At 29.7% G+C, this 16,001-nt stretch overlaps 1 long non-coding RNA gene across 1 annotated transcript; it reads right to left on the reverse strand.

Annotated features, from left to right (window-relative positions):
- Positions 1 to 11,093: 11,093 nt before the first annotated feature.
- Positions 11,094 to 14,374, reverse strand: LOC149888869 (uncharacterized). The gene is made up of 3 exons (XR_016452282.1): positions 14,248 to 14,374; positions 12,647 to 13,973; positions 11,094 to 12,548 (listed from the first exon to the last, which is right to left on the reverse strand). It is a non-coding gene; the product is annotated as an uncharacterized LOC149888869 (long non-coding RNA).
- Between the last annotated feature and the right edge of the window lie 1,627 nt (positions 14,375 to 16,001).

Raw genomic sequence — 16,001 nt, forward strand, 5'->3', positions numbered from 1 at the left:
ACCATTTATTTACTTGACAGGTAAATAAAAGTCTCTTCATGTACTTCTTTTCTTAATCGTTGTTTTTAATTTTTTTCTTTACCACGTTTTATCATCTTATCTTTTATTTGTATTACATGGTAAGTCTCTGATAAAGTCTTTTCTTACCGTTGTTTTTAATTTTTCATGACACGTTGATGAGTCTTCTTGTGTACATCTTTTCCTGGTCGTTGTTTTTAACTTAAATCTCGTTGCCATTATTTTTAACTTAATTCTCTTTCTGGTTGTTTTTAATTTAACTCTCCCTCCCCCTCCCTCCTTAAAACACACTTCTTTAGCTTTTAAAATAATGGAAATGATTTCAATAAGTTTCTTTTACCAAAAATTCTGCACTGTTATTACGAGAAAGGGAAGAGTGCTGCACAGGTTTGTAAAAAAAACTTGCTGTATACGGTGAAGATATTAGACCGAAATTTGCTTCGCGGAAATGGTTCGCTCAATGTCGTTCTGATAATTTTGATGTGAAAAACTACTCGCCTTACGGTCGTTTAATCAGTGAAAAAAACTGATAAAATTCTTGAAAAAGTTCAGCAAGATAGGCATATCAGCTGTGCCGATATTGGTATGGAGCTTGACATTAACCACAAAACTGATTGAACCATTTACGGAAAGCTTATTACAAAAAGAAACTCCATATATGGTTTCTTCATGAGTTGAGCGTGAAAAACATGATAGACCGAATTAACATCTACAATACGCTACTAAAACGAAATGAAATCGAGTCATTCCTGAAGTAAGAAGCGTAAAGATTGCGGATAAGGGATGGCGAGCCGTTACAAGCGTTTACGAAGAGAAGAATGACGCCTAACAAGGTTACGCTATGTGTGGTGGGACTGGAAGGGAACCATCCACTATAAACTACTTCCAATTGTTCAAAGTGGAGAAATTCCTTCTAGTCCCGTCATACACATGGGATCAAATCCCTTCTAGTCCCATCACACACATGGGACCTTGAAGTCTACAGTGAACTATTAGAGAGATTAAGCCAAACAGTTTAAAGAAAACAGCCTTAATTGATTAATAGGAAAGGTCTTGTCTTTCATTATGACAATACCTGATCATAGATTTCTTTAATGACCCTTCGAAAATTACGAGAACTTGAAAGGGAAATTTTGGTGCATCCACCGTATTGTACAGACGTAGCAATCTCTGACTATTACCTATTCCGATCTTAGCAGAATTCTCTCAACGGAATTAAGCTGATTTCAAAAGAAGCCTGTGAAAATCTCTTAATTCAGTTTTTCAAACAGAAACCACAGAAACTCTTCACCGATGGCATCTTGGCTCTACCCGAAAAATGGCGAAACGTTGTTAGTAATAATTGAGCATGTTTCATTTCAATAAATTCATTTCCACACTATAAAAAGACAAGTTAAATTTTACTAAAAAAACGCCACGAACTTTTCCCTAACTAAATATGACAACCATTATATTGATTTTTGAACATTTTTTGTGTCTTTTTGATAGAAAACTTGTTTTAACTTTTAAATTTTCTTTTAAAAAGATATGAAAGAAATATTTTGCTTTCTTCTAACGGCAAAAGTGCGACAATAATTTTTAAAGAAAAAGTTTGTCAAAGTGAAGCGAGTTAAACTTGTTGTTAAAATGTAATTTTATAAAATGATGATAAACATTGTGATTATCTTTATTTTAAAAACTTGGTTTATATGTAAAAAAAAAAAAAAAAAAAAAAAAAAAGTATGTTATTATGCTGTAAAAAAGTAAGCAATATAAAATAATAAGAAAGGATTATAAAGTTTTCAATGTTTTAAATATTCACTCTATGTATGTACATACATACATACATACATACATACATACATACATACATACATACATACATACATACATATATACATACATACATACATACATACATACATACATACATACATACATACATACATACATACATACATACATACATACATACATACATACATACATACATACATACATACATACATACATACATACATACATACATACATACATACATACATACATACATACATACATACATACATACATACATACATACATACATACATACATACATACATACATACATACATACATACATACATACATACATACATACATACATACATACATACATACATGCATGCATACATACATACATACATACATACATACATACATACATACATACATACATACATACATACATACATACATACATACATACATACATACATACATACATACATACATACATACATACATACATACATACATACATACATACATACATACATACATACATACCTTTACTTTACAAGCCTTTACTTTCAAAGTGAGAAACTATAAGAGAAAAACAAATCAGACATTTTTGAATGAAGTTTATTTAAAAAACGCTATTGCGGCAATAAAGCCTTAGTATATGTCTCTACAAGGAAATTGTAGGTTTTAGTTGTGCCAAAAGATTTTTACACTTTTGTGTCAAAACAACTTGAGTTAAAAATGATATACATGCCAATTTACAAGTCAAATTCCGAAACGTGCTTTCTAACTAAAAAGTAATAGTTAAAAAAAAGTCTGTTTTTAAAATGTGGATACGTCATTTCATGGTTTGACAATAGGAAAATTTCACTCAAAGATATTTTAGTATTTTCAGAAAATGGTTGAGCAAATACTGGCTATCTTTTGAGTATATGCCATATTTTATTTACCCTTTAGAGACGGATTTTTTTTAAAAAGTACGAACACGTTTTTTTTTGTTTTCATAATTTTGTTAGTCAATTATACCTAATCTATTGGAAAAGTGCATATAAAACATCAGGAAGTTGGCGGGGATGGAAATACATACATGTACCAGCAGTCTTCTGTAGTGGTTCATATGTGTACCATCAGTACCATAAAAATATTGTTCTTGAAAAAAGTTGAATTCTTTATTGTTACATAATAGCCCAGCAAGCACACGACGTTGAAACAGCGTTGAAATAACGTTGATCGAAGTTGATCAAGGTTATTTCAACGTTGCTTCAACGTCGTGTGCTTGCTGGGAGAAGATTTTTGGTCAACAATTATTATATATTTTGATCATGACATAAATAATTGACATAATCAAAAATGAACATACATGCATATTATAAAATATTTTATGTATGATAGGCTGCACAACATTTTGAACATAACGGAAGGTCATATTATAGACAAATTGTTTTTGTCCGTTATTGTGTTTGGTTTTCCGCACATCTTCTACATCTACGTCTTGGTGTTCCTTCCACAGGAAGATGTGGAAATACATTTTTCAGTAGCAGTATTTTCATAGATGGTCTCCCTCTTAACAATGAATGTTGGTACAGCTGCAGTTTTTCTTCCCTCATTTATCATTTCCTTTGCCAGGGGAACCAAAAATTGCTTCAAAGGAACTTTGTTCTTAGTGGCCTCTTAGTGGCCTTTGTTCTTATGTTTTAACCAAGCATTTACAAGGGATATCATAAATGAGTGATGAAACATTTTCTTCCACCATTCGTTCGATTACGATCCAGTTCATATAATCCTATTATTTGGTTCGCTAAATCTACCCCTCCCATAATTTCGCGATAAAACGTAATCATCTCTGAGCAAGAAACACTACATTTTGAGCAGTCTTTTAAAGTTTTCGTCACTTCTGTAGCATTAGCTTTATGACAATTACTCAACATAAATACTTCTTTTGTGTCTTGCCATTTTACAAATAGCATTCCATCTTTACTGCACTGAAATACATGTTCGCCTCTTTTCAGCTTTTTATTGATTTTAGGTATATATTTTCTATTTTTGTTCACGTTTTTAAAGCGTCATCAACAAATAAATATATATGCATTACAAGCGAATTTCACTCACAAAAGGCGTCTAGATCAGCTATGTAATTTAGTGATACATATATGTACCAAGAGTCTCGAAAGGGTTAAACATGTGCAATGTTCCTTGATGAACAAAGCTTTAACAATATTAGAAGACCATCATTCTCATACAAATCGCATAAATATTTGTGATGATTGTGCTTGTGAAAAAGGACTGTTTTTGCTCTTATTACCACCATATACAGTGCTCAAACTTCAACCGACTGTGGCTTTTTTAAGCCTTTAAAAACCTTTTTTAATCAAGCACTTTACAAGAACTGGAGTTTTCTAAATCAGAATCACAACGTCATGGTAAATTAAAGCAGATTAAATGTTTAAATAACGCCATTTTTAATCCATCAGGTTCCTTTGAAGATTTGAAATTCCAAAACTTGCCCTTCAAAGAATCCCAAACTTTTTAAAACGTAGCCCCTTCAAAGATGGCAATAATAATTCTGAATGAAATCACCAATTAGAAACAAGAAAACAAAAACAAGAAAAAAGAAACAAAACAAAAAAAAACAAACAAAAAAAAAAAAGTTATGCTTAAATGAAAAAGTTGTAAACAATGATGAGGTGTGGTTGGCAAAGTAAAATTGTGCAATACCCAGAAAGACTGGATAATTTATACTACAATTTGTATATGAAGACTGCATTCTTAACGATTTTACTTTTTAGCGCGAATAGATTTTTTTTGTGCTTCAAATTCCGGAACAGCAATTTAAAATAAATAATTTAAAATAGGAATTTACGTCTGTTATTATATATTTGTTTTCAGTGTTTTTAGAACTTATATCAAATCTTCAAAAAATCTTTTTATGTTTAAAAATAACGACTAAACGCATTGATTTTTTTTCCAACTGAAAAATATTTGATAAAATCAAACCAAACGTCCACTCGCCCCAAATTTTGAGTTAAATGAGACAGACCAAAAGTTGTCTTTTGAAAGAATTTCCACAATTATGCAAACACCTGACAATACAAATCTTTAAATAAGTATATATCAAATAATGGGCTTGTGGCTTGACAAGTTTTGTGTTGTGTATAACATTTCTTTTCATCAAAGCAATATAATTCGTTTTCAAAAAATCAGTTTCAGCCTAGATTAAATCGATATTGAGTAATTTGAATTAACTCCCGTTTCCTTTACTATTTCTTTTAAATTTTAACCAAGTTATATATCACATTATGTGCTAGTAGCTTGCATCTTTTTTGTTTTGTATAACATCTCATTTCAAATTACTGATACTTTTCCAAATTGTCTCATTTTGCCACAGGTTTATCTACTTTGCACCATTTTTTTTTTTTTTTTTCAGATTTTAACAATTCACGCAAAGTTTTTTAATGTGACGTTTCTCAACATCACATTGAAAATCTTTACGGACCAAAAGACTTTTATAGAGCAAAAGCTCCGTGTTAAAGTTGAAGGAATTTTATATTACAAACTACCCTTTTTCCAAAATGATTCATTTGACCTGTGGCGAGTAGATTTTGTAATTTTCTGCATATGATTTTTGAATATTTAGTGGGTTATTAGGCATTACCAGTTAATTACTGAACAGTGAATCGCTTTATGTAAACTAGTTGAACAAAAGGCAGTTTAAAGAATTGACTAATTGATGATACTTTCACGATAAAAATACCTAATAATTGGTAACAATTTGAGGTGTTAATTATAACAAAAATTGCAGAACCATGAGTCATAAGCAGTGTGGTCAAATGTAGTTGCGTCAAAATGTAGTTTCGTTAAGAAAAAAAATTTTAGCTGCAATTTTAGTGTTTTTAACACCATTTTAACAAAAGGTTTTAAGAAAAGAATCATATTTTTGTTGTGATTGCTTTAACTTTAGAGGGTTAAAATTTCAGGTTTCATTAATCATTTTATTCGAAAGAGAAACGTTGTATGTTAAACTATGCTTTAAAAAAACTAGTTTAAAGTTGTAATATCTTTCTTCGTTTACAACTTTTCAACGTTGGCTGCTTTTGTATCCACGTGTATCCGAGCTGATTTTTAAACATTGTTTAGTGAAAATCCTGAGATGTACAATCCTATAACATTTATCAACACATCGACCCACAAATTTTTACGATTTAATTTTTTTAAGATAGTGTATGTTCTTTTTAAGAAATGGAGCCATTTGAAGAATGGCGGAAGCGTGAGCAAAAAGAAAGAAACTCTCATTTACTTGATTTTATTTGCTTTTGTAACTCAAGAATCAGAGTGATCTTTATAGTTAAAATATTTTTCTATTCCATCAAAAGTCTCCATAAATTGGTCTGCAGCCTATGTGATATAGAGCATTTTTTAAATGAAAATAAAAAGTTGGTAAGAGGGCGCAGAATTTAAAATAAGTATATATTTCTCACCATCTGCAGGAAGTCATCTGTAGGATGTTCAAAGACTCATCTTTTAAAGTGGAAATTGATGTTTTACAAAACAGTTTTGAAAATACCCCGAACTAATGAGTGGTTCTGGGAAACCCACCCCCCACCTCCCCAAGAAAAGAAGATCCTAATATTAAAAAAAATAACTTACATTACACCGTAAACTTCGTTGCTAGCATATCTGCAAACCTAATCTCTACCTTGAATCTCAATTTTAACACAACAGAAAAATTTTTGAGGTGAATAGGCAAAAATTAGAAGATTTAAGAACTGCATGTCACTACGTCCTTTTTTCCGTAATTATCATATTAGAAAAAAATAGATAATAATTTTTGAAAGAAGAAGAGCCTATTAGTTGTCAATGCTTCTTTGCTTTTATGGATGGTAAGAAAGGACAGGGCTAATATATACTTATTTTAAATTCTGCCCCCTCTTACCAACTTTTTTCTTTCATCCGTACAACGACAAATTTGTTATTAATGTAGAATTCATAACAAATATGAGTTTTTAAGAGAAACAAATATTTAGGTGCTGACAAAAGAAACAGTACATATCCATTAAGCAATCACATGCATCACTGTTATATTTAAATTCTTATACAAAAAAAATCTTTAAGTATGTAATATTGCGTTTCTCCTTTTATCCCACTCAATATTTAAACTTAAATTGACAAAGTGACAAAATGACAGTGACAAAATGCAGGCAAAGTGACAAATTAAAGCTATAAACTTGTCACAACTGCAGTGGGCATACATCGTCCGCATAACGTCCGTAAGAAGTCCGTAAGACATCCGTAAGACGTCCGTAAGACGTCAGTAAGACGTCTGTAAGACGTCCATTAGCCCGTAAGACGTTCGTAAAACGTTTTGCGGAAGATGCATGCGCACTGGGACGCCGGCATCCTTTAAAATATTCTCCTTGAACCAGCTAGAGAGTTTAAAAATTTATCTTTAGCATTTTATTCTGTATTAACTGCTAAGTGTCTGCCTTCATTGCGTGTCCTCTCAAGCATCGCTCAATCTCAGATAAGTTTATATAATTATGCAGGAAAATAAACAAGCGTCTAAAAAAGTAGACTGATTTAAGAAATCTGAACAAAGCAATTCATCACTAACGGTATTTTGAAATAAGCTTTGGTATTAGGTAAGTATGAGACACTCCTATCAAACGTTAACAGTTAAACAAAGAGAAACTAAAACATTTAAGTAATTTTTAAAATTTATTTTTAGTTTTTAATTCAACTAAAAGGACTGCCGGAAAAAAGTGCTTTCAGAAATCATCAAAACCATCAAAAGCATCAGCTTCCGTGAATCAGATTGCCAACAATATCTTGGCATTGCTTTGATAAAATACTCATACAGCGTTAGTGTTTTTTTTTTTTTTATTTCCATTCATGAAATTACCACCACCGTATAACTTTGCCCAGAAATATCTCAAATCACTTTAAAATTCTCATTTTAATGTTTCTAATTACAAAAAAAAGATTTAAAAAGTAAAAGAAACGGTTTTTACTTTTTATTTTGTAGAATTTTCGAAAAACGTGATTTGTAAAGATCTTACAATATTCAAAGTACAATAATGAATATTTAGAATAGTAGCTGTCGAATTCAAAAGAATTTCATAAAAAAAAAAAAACAAGGAAAGTTTTGATCATTTAAAATCTTAGAGTGATCAAAAATGATTACCTGATTAATATTTCAAAAATTTAGCGTTCAAAAAAACAAAGGCATTGTACTACATGAATTGTTCTTGTTAGCTAAAACAAATAATGATATGTGTTATAGTTGATTTTCACGTTTAACGTGAATTACATTAGCGTTTATTGATCAGAAACCTCCGTGAACAAAGTAGAGGCAATGAAAAAAATGAAGATATTGTAAAATGTTCACCAAACGTGGTTACCAATTCATCGAAGTTTGAATCGAAACGTCATACTATTAGATTGCAGAATTTGATTAATCTAATAAAGTATTAATAAAAAATAAAAAAAGAGAAATGTAAAATTGGTATTTATATTGCAAAACAATATTTATTATGCAAAGCAATGACCCGAAGTACGCGTACAAAACTGCAAAAAGTTGATTTCAATTAAAAGAGGTTCAAATTGTGATCTAGCCTGCCCAGTCACCAGAACTGATTTTATATAGAAAGTTTACAGTGTAACTTAAAAAGCAGTTTTTAAAAAGAAACCCACAACAACAACTTAAATATGGGAGGTTGTGGAATCGATTTGCTATGCTTTACCAAGTAAAAGTTACGTTTGACTTTTAGACTCATCGCAGAATAATTGTTGAGCCATGATTAAAAATCAAGGATACTCTACGGCATAGTAACTCATTCCCATTTTTTTTATAGCATTTACTGTAAATTTTTAATATTATATAAGAAAAACTTTCAAGCTACTGTTTGTTTATGAAAGCAATATTATTTATTCAATCATAAATATTAAAAAATTTTTAGAATGGCGTAAGTGTGAAACGAAGACGTATTATTATCTTGATATTGATAATATCAAAAAATTAAATTTTTTTTACAAAACAAGAATCTGAATACATTTAAACTGACCATAACTACTTTTAGCACAACTTTAGGTGCATATATTTACAAACAAAAACTTAAAGAGTTACTTTGTAAAAGTAAAAATTGTTGAATCAAAAGTGCTTTGGAGTTCTAAAGCAGAAATCCTTTTTTAATTTTATTTAACAGCGATGGTGATAATTTTTGTAAACCATGATTGTAATCATTTTCGTGACCATGAATATGATCATGATTGTAATCAAGTTCGAGATATAATTGGCCGTCTACACTTCTTTTAAAGCTGCACTTTCATCCTTTCATAAATTTAGCCTCAAATTTACTTAAAATGTTCAAATTTTGAATATTGTGAGTTTTGTTCTTACAAAAAATACTGGTTTAAACAAAACAAAATTCCAGTAAATCTGTTAACAAATACTTGATTGCGTTAGTCAAAGGTTTACGTTACGTTACGTTAGTCAAAGGTCAAACCTTTATTTATATTCATCTATCTTCACAAATATTGCAATTATTCGAATTGTTGGCTGATGTTACTTACTCCTCAATCTTTCTATAAGCAATCTGAAAAATCCTTGGTACATCTGAGAGATATTTCTGTTTCTACATATAAAAGTCAAGGAGTTTAATGTAGAGTTAAGATGACAAAACGCCATTGACCAATTCAAAAACAGTGATACTGTATCAGATAAGAAATATTTTTCCTCAATCATAATTATTCCAAAACCATACTCAGTCATAACTAATGGAAGATGGAGAATAACTAATGATACAGATACCAGTAAAATAGTCCTCGTCACTTCTTTCTCTACAACAGCATTTCTCTGAATTTGAACGTTGGAGCTTCTTAATAGCGCTTTTGATTTAACTAGCATAGAAATATTGATCACTGTAATAACCAATAAAAGATTGGCTCTAAACGTAGCGATACTGAAAAAGAAAATAGATTGCTGAAATGTATTTGTCGAAGTTCCGACAAATCCATACCACAAAGCAAATGCTACATTTGTAATAACAAAACCAGCTAAGCACAGCATGATGTGAGCATCATTTACAATAACACCGCAACATTTGTTATTACAGAAGACAACAATAAAACGATTGATTGATACAAGTAGAATGAGAGAGCTTGAAATACCGATCATAAGTACATTCCAAGATCCTACCAAAGACAAATGAAAACAGGCTACTTTGTTGAAGATATTTATGAAGATTATCGGTGTAAGAATGTGTACTAAAGCCACGAGAATCTCCACAATTGATAACACTAAAACCAACTTTTCGTAGCGTGTGTACTTTCTTAGCATCCTTGTTTTGTATATACTTAAAACTAATGCTAAGTTTATCATAAATCCCAGTACAGCATTGATGACAAATCCAACCGCAAGAGTCGAGCTGGCCACACCTTTTGCCGATGATGAATATTTATAACGACAGAGTGTGTTGTTGTAGGTCAGCATTTTATTGATCCTAAATAAATAAAAGAACGAGAAAACTTTCGTTTGTAATATTGTCTCATTTACCCGTTTTAAATATGAAACTTTAATCAAACAACTCCATTAATCATACAAAATTTACATCAAAGTTGCATTAAGCATACATTACACATAATTTATACATGCATTGGTAAAATATTTTTTGCTTAGGTTTGTGCCCTGGAACTTCAAAATTTAAACATCTGGATTCATCAGATAAAACGATCGCATAAAGCGAATCAAATTACACCGAGCAGAATTTGATCGTGATCATTATTGAACCATCCTATGAATAATTTATAACTATGAAGTAATTTTTTTTTTAATTAATATTTTTCTAAAATTTAATTCTTGTTGTTTCCGTCTATAAATATACACATCTTACTTATCTGATTAATCAGATAATAATTTTTGATCAGGCTTTGATTTTTAATTATTAATACTTTTCTTTTTCATTATAGAAGATATAATTCCGGTATCATCAACCCAACCACTCTAAACTGTTTCATATTTGAATTAAGACCTTTAAAAAAAATATACAACTTTTTCAATTTATTAATTAATTACTACTAAAATTAATGATGTAAAAAATAAAATCTGTCACGTGATGGAAACTATAAACCAAATTATCCAAAGTTTTATATTGCCACATTTCATAAAGGAAAGTAAAAAAGTGGAAATAGATGAGTAATTCATCAAAGCAAAGTATTATTGGCAAGTTGGGTATCGTATGAAGATACTAACCAGCATTCTTTTAAATTTAATTACAAAATAAATTAAACAACGAAAAAATAAAATTCAATTGCGGTAATTTTTTTTTCTTTTTCTACTTTTAACATTTGCCTTGAATATCAAACATTTTCTAAATACCAAGCTCTATCAGGTAATTAATTACCTTTTCAATATAAAGCGCGGAATATATCTTTTTAAAATTCCCTGGAAAAGTACTCTTAAATATTGGTCTTCCGTTATGAAACACCTGGTGAATCATTTTTATTAGAAAAAAGATCTCCGTACGATAAACTTAAAAGATGTAAATAAACATCTGTTTGTGCATAACTTTTATCTGATGGACAAATAGATTAACGTGTAGTTATTGCTGCGCTTCCTATTATACTGGTATGTCAAAGACACTTATATATCCACGTGTATCCGAGCTAATTTTTTAATATTGCATAGCAAAAGTCCTTGACTGTACAATGGTATATGGTTTACACCACATCAACCCACAGCTTGCTATGATTTAATTTTTTTACAAAGTGTATGGTCTATTTCGAAAATTACTTGAGTTATTTTAAGAATGGCAGAAACATTAGCAAGAAGAAAGAAACTCTCGTTAATTTGATTTTACTTTACAAAAACATTCTTTTACGATCTAACTGGCGGATCAGAGTCATTGCAGTTAAAATTTATATCTATTTTATTGAAATTCTCCATAAAGTGGTCTCCAGGCAATATGATGATCTAGTTTTTTTTAAATGAAATTAAAAGTTGGTTGAAGGGCGCATATATTGATTTATATCAGATAAGACATATAAAAGTCGACGAATCTCAAGTTGATGTTAAACACGATATTTTTTCTCAATAATAGATGGTAAAGTATACAACCCTTTGAGTGACTCACAATATAAAAAAAAGATATCACGACTCTTAAATTTATCCAAATTCATCCATCAAAATCCTATTTTATTTCCTCAGAACTTTTAGACTGTACACGAGTTGAAAAATTTCTCTGAAACATCTTCAATTTGCTTTTGAACTCTTTATTTTCTTTTATTAATTTTCATTTGTTAATCTTATCTTTTAATATGAAACTTTGAATATTAGAAACTGGAAAGCAAGTACTAATATTTCTAACGGATTATCTGTCATTGAAAAAAGTAAGACAAATAATACAAATTTTATAGCGCATTTGTGGGTAAGCTGCATGCAAAACAAAATCCACTTTTTTGTTTAACTTTTTGTTATCTAATGTTCTTTTTTAAAAAGACAAAACTAATTCCTCAATAATTTGTGTTTTCACCTTGAATTTAACTGGAGTTTACTTAGGAAGGTTCTTTTCTACGTGCTCGTCGTGTGCATTAGGTAATAATTAAATCTGCAGAGGAGCGTGATTCCATGCAACATTATTTAACTAACATACCTGACTTGTGCACTTCAGATACTTTTAGCCACTTCATTTAGGACTCAGTTTTAAATGCTAAAGAGACCGTAATTTGGTACCATACTTCTTCAAACTGCACTTTAAATTGACTTTTAATCTAAACTATTAATCGGAAATACTCTCAGCCAACTCTTCATTATTTACATTGAAATGGATTATTTTAATTGTTTCATTATGTGAAAAATATTTTACAAACTTACTGGAACTATATGATTTCAACCGATATCAAAATCATGAAGTAATATTCATATTTGGCGGTTTTCGTCGCTCAGTTTTTAATCTTTCAATAAGTAATCTGATAATCATGTTATCATTTTACCGTAGATTAGAAGCGGGTGTAATTGAACGACATGTAAAATTGAACAACATTTGTATTTTTAGTCTTTTTAAACCATATTATAAAGAGAAAAACATTTTGAAATTTTATTTTTACATTATTTCCGTAGGATTTTTCACTCTATCATACTGTATAAAGCTATTTAGTTTTTAATAAAAAAAAGTGCCATACGAATTAAAAAGAGTTACTGTGAGTAAATTGTTTTAAATTTTATTCACTATCTGACTTCTGATAGTGAATAAAATTTAAAAGTAAAATTTTGAGTAGAGAGTTTTGTAAAAAAAAACTTTCAGCGCAAAAATATAAAATGTTGTTTTGTAGCAAAGGTTCTACTGAAAATGATTGTTTGTAAATAATTTAATTTGCTAGTTTCGAAAGAAAATTATAAAAATTTTAAACAAAAAGATTTCGTATTAAATTGAGCACACTATTTCTTTATCTTATATATTTTTATAGTTATTTCACACTTATTAATTAAATTTAATTAAGCATCTAGTCCTTACGTTGGTGCCTAATATAAATATTAGGCACCAACGTTAATCAATAACTTAAAAAAATAATTACTCACTATTTCAGTTAATAAAGAAAGATACAAACAATGGCAAACAAAAGAACAAGGAAATACACTGACGAGCAACTCGATGCTACAATTTTGCAAACTAAATATGGCGATTTATGGCAATAAATCTTTTATGTATGACGTTTCAAAGGCAACTTTATCATTCTGGATAAAGAACCCTGCAACCTTTTACTGAATTAAAGTTTGTTGAATTTCTTATTAAACTTGCCGATTGGAGTTTCGGTAGAACCTGCAAACAATTGCTTGAACTTATTGCTAGTTATTTACAACGTACGAAACGAAGTAGTTTATTTACGAACGGTAAACCAGGCAAAGCTTGGTACCATGGTTTCATCAAACGTTTGAAACATAGATTAAGCAAGAAAACTGCAAGTAAAATTGCAATACTCAGAGCAGCTTCTTGTACTGAAGATAATATAAAAAATATTTCAATACATACAAGATTCGATTTCTTGAAGCAACCAACAATAAATACTCTGCGTCAAATGTCTAGAACTTGACGAAATTAGCTTTAATGGTAACAAGGGTAATCAAATAATTCCCTGCAAACGTGGTTCCAAACGTCCTCTTAAATTTAAAATGTAAAAGATGGTTGTATTTTGCATGCTTGCTAAAAAAAAAAAAAAAAAAAACGCTTATCAATGAGTTCTTTTGAACGAAAAAATCTAGAGACTGATATTTTTTAACTTACCTCCTCCTCTTCGTTGTTGAAATAATTAATCTATTTAGTTGCTTTATTTCTATAAATTGCATCACCTTAATTATATGACTAATTAACACGTTTAACTTAAAAAGGGAGTCATTTTATGATTAAACATTTTTTTCTCTACTTTAAATGCTTGTAACTTAAAAAGCTAAACAAAGTTGTAAAATAAAATTTATACCTTCTTGTAGAGCGAATGTTTCTTAAAAAATCTGTATAAAAATCTGATGAAAATCTTTTTCTAAAAAAAAAAGTAAATTCAATTTATTCGAAAACTGTTTCACGAGACTGGCTTTTACTCTAATAAAGTATTGTATGAAATTCTTTTTTCTAAAAACTTTTTGTTGCAGTTTCCGTAAGTATATACATCTAACAATAGAAACCAAATTAATCTGACAATCATTTTGGATCAGACTGAAATCCTAAATTATTGACATTTTCCGAGTTCTTTTAATGTGTTTTTATCCGGCTGTTCCAATCCATCCCATAACTCTGAGCTATTCAGTTTTGTACTTAAAATATTTTTTGATCATAAAAAATAAACTTTATCATTAATTCATTCACAAGTAAAAACCAGTCTTTTACTGTGCTCATTTATTTGGCTAAAATGAATAAAGATCTACTTCGTATTCCGCAATGCAAAATGCAAACGCCAAATTGATTTGGAATATTTTTGAAGTTTTATATTACTCCATTTTAAAAATTAAAAGAAAAAAAAAATGATATTGTATGAGTAATTCATTAAAGCAATGGCGAAGTATTGTTGACTAATTGATGGACGGAAAACTGATGGCACAAATTAACATTTTTATCCAGAAGTATTATTAGTTAAATTTTCAGTTCAAATAGATAGTAAAAATTAATGAACCGATAGTTAGTTTTTTGTTTTTTCGTCTATCAATGTTAGAAAGTCTTTTATTTGTTAAATATAAAAAATTTATGTCCAAGTTTATGGTGATCATTGGCGCGGTCATACTTTCTTACATATATTTAATACTTTTGAATCTAGTTAGCCTCCCAAAATAAACTCTTGGTGATTTTTTTTTTTTCACAAAAAGATGTCCGTCTGCTAAATTTAAAACCTACACATAAACATCTATTTAAAACTTGAAGATTTACAGACCAGAATAGGCAAATTAAAGCGTAACAAGTACTAAACTTCCTATTACATTGGTACATTACAAAGCAATTCTATAACTTTAAAAATAGTTTTTAGGGGCTCTATTAAAATTTTACTTTTTTGTTCTTGAATTAACATAAATTTGGAAACTTTGAAGAAGGAATCCAAACCGTCTCAAGAAAGGAAAAAGTAATTCTTAACAATATTTTTGTCCAAGTAATATTAGATCCTTTGAAATTGAACTTCAAACCGAACAATAAAATTCAAATAGTTGATTGAGACAAAATGCTGAGTTTCCCAAAGTTTAACAAGCAAAATTAAGTGTCAGACTGAAAGTAAAATCACTCTTAGCTCTTTTCAAGAACAAGATTTTTAATGCTTTATAAAGCGTTTTTGAAAAAAGTGCCCGAACTAATGCGAAAAAATATCTGGAAATCTGGAAAAAATTCGTTCAAGAAAAAAGATCCTATTAAAAAAAAAAAAACAACTTACACTCAGCCCTACACTACGTTGCTTACAAAACCCTGCTCTATCGCCAAACCTAATTCCCACCTGATAAGTCAATTTTAATTCTACGGAAAAGTTTCTGAAGATGTGAGTTTTTTCTAAATTCTCTAACAATCTCGTTGAAGGCGAAAATCAGAAGATTTTAAAACTGAATGCTACTAAATCCTTTTTTTTCGTAATTATGATATAAGAAAAAAAGAAGGCGAGTCTATTAGTTGGCGATGGTTCATTGCTGTTTAGAATGGCACCCATACCGAAACATGTTTTGTTTTTAACGAAGAAGTTATGAGAATCATGAGTTTTTAAGA

This window comes from Hydra viridissima, unplaced genomic scaffold (genome assembly GCF_058129835.1).
Source record: "Hydra viridissima isolate aposymbiotic clone 2 unplaced genomic scaffold, HvirCarnegie_v1 scaffold_5, whole genome shotgun sequence".
Lineage (NCBI taxonomy): Eukaryota > Metazoa > Cnidaria > Hydrozoa > Anthoathecata > Hydridae > Hydra > Hydra viridissima.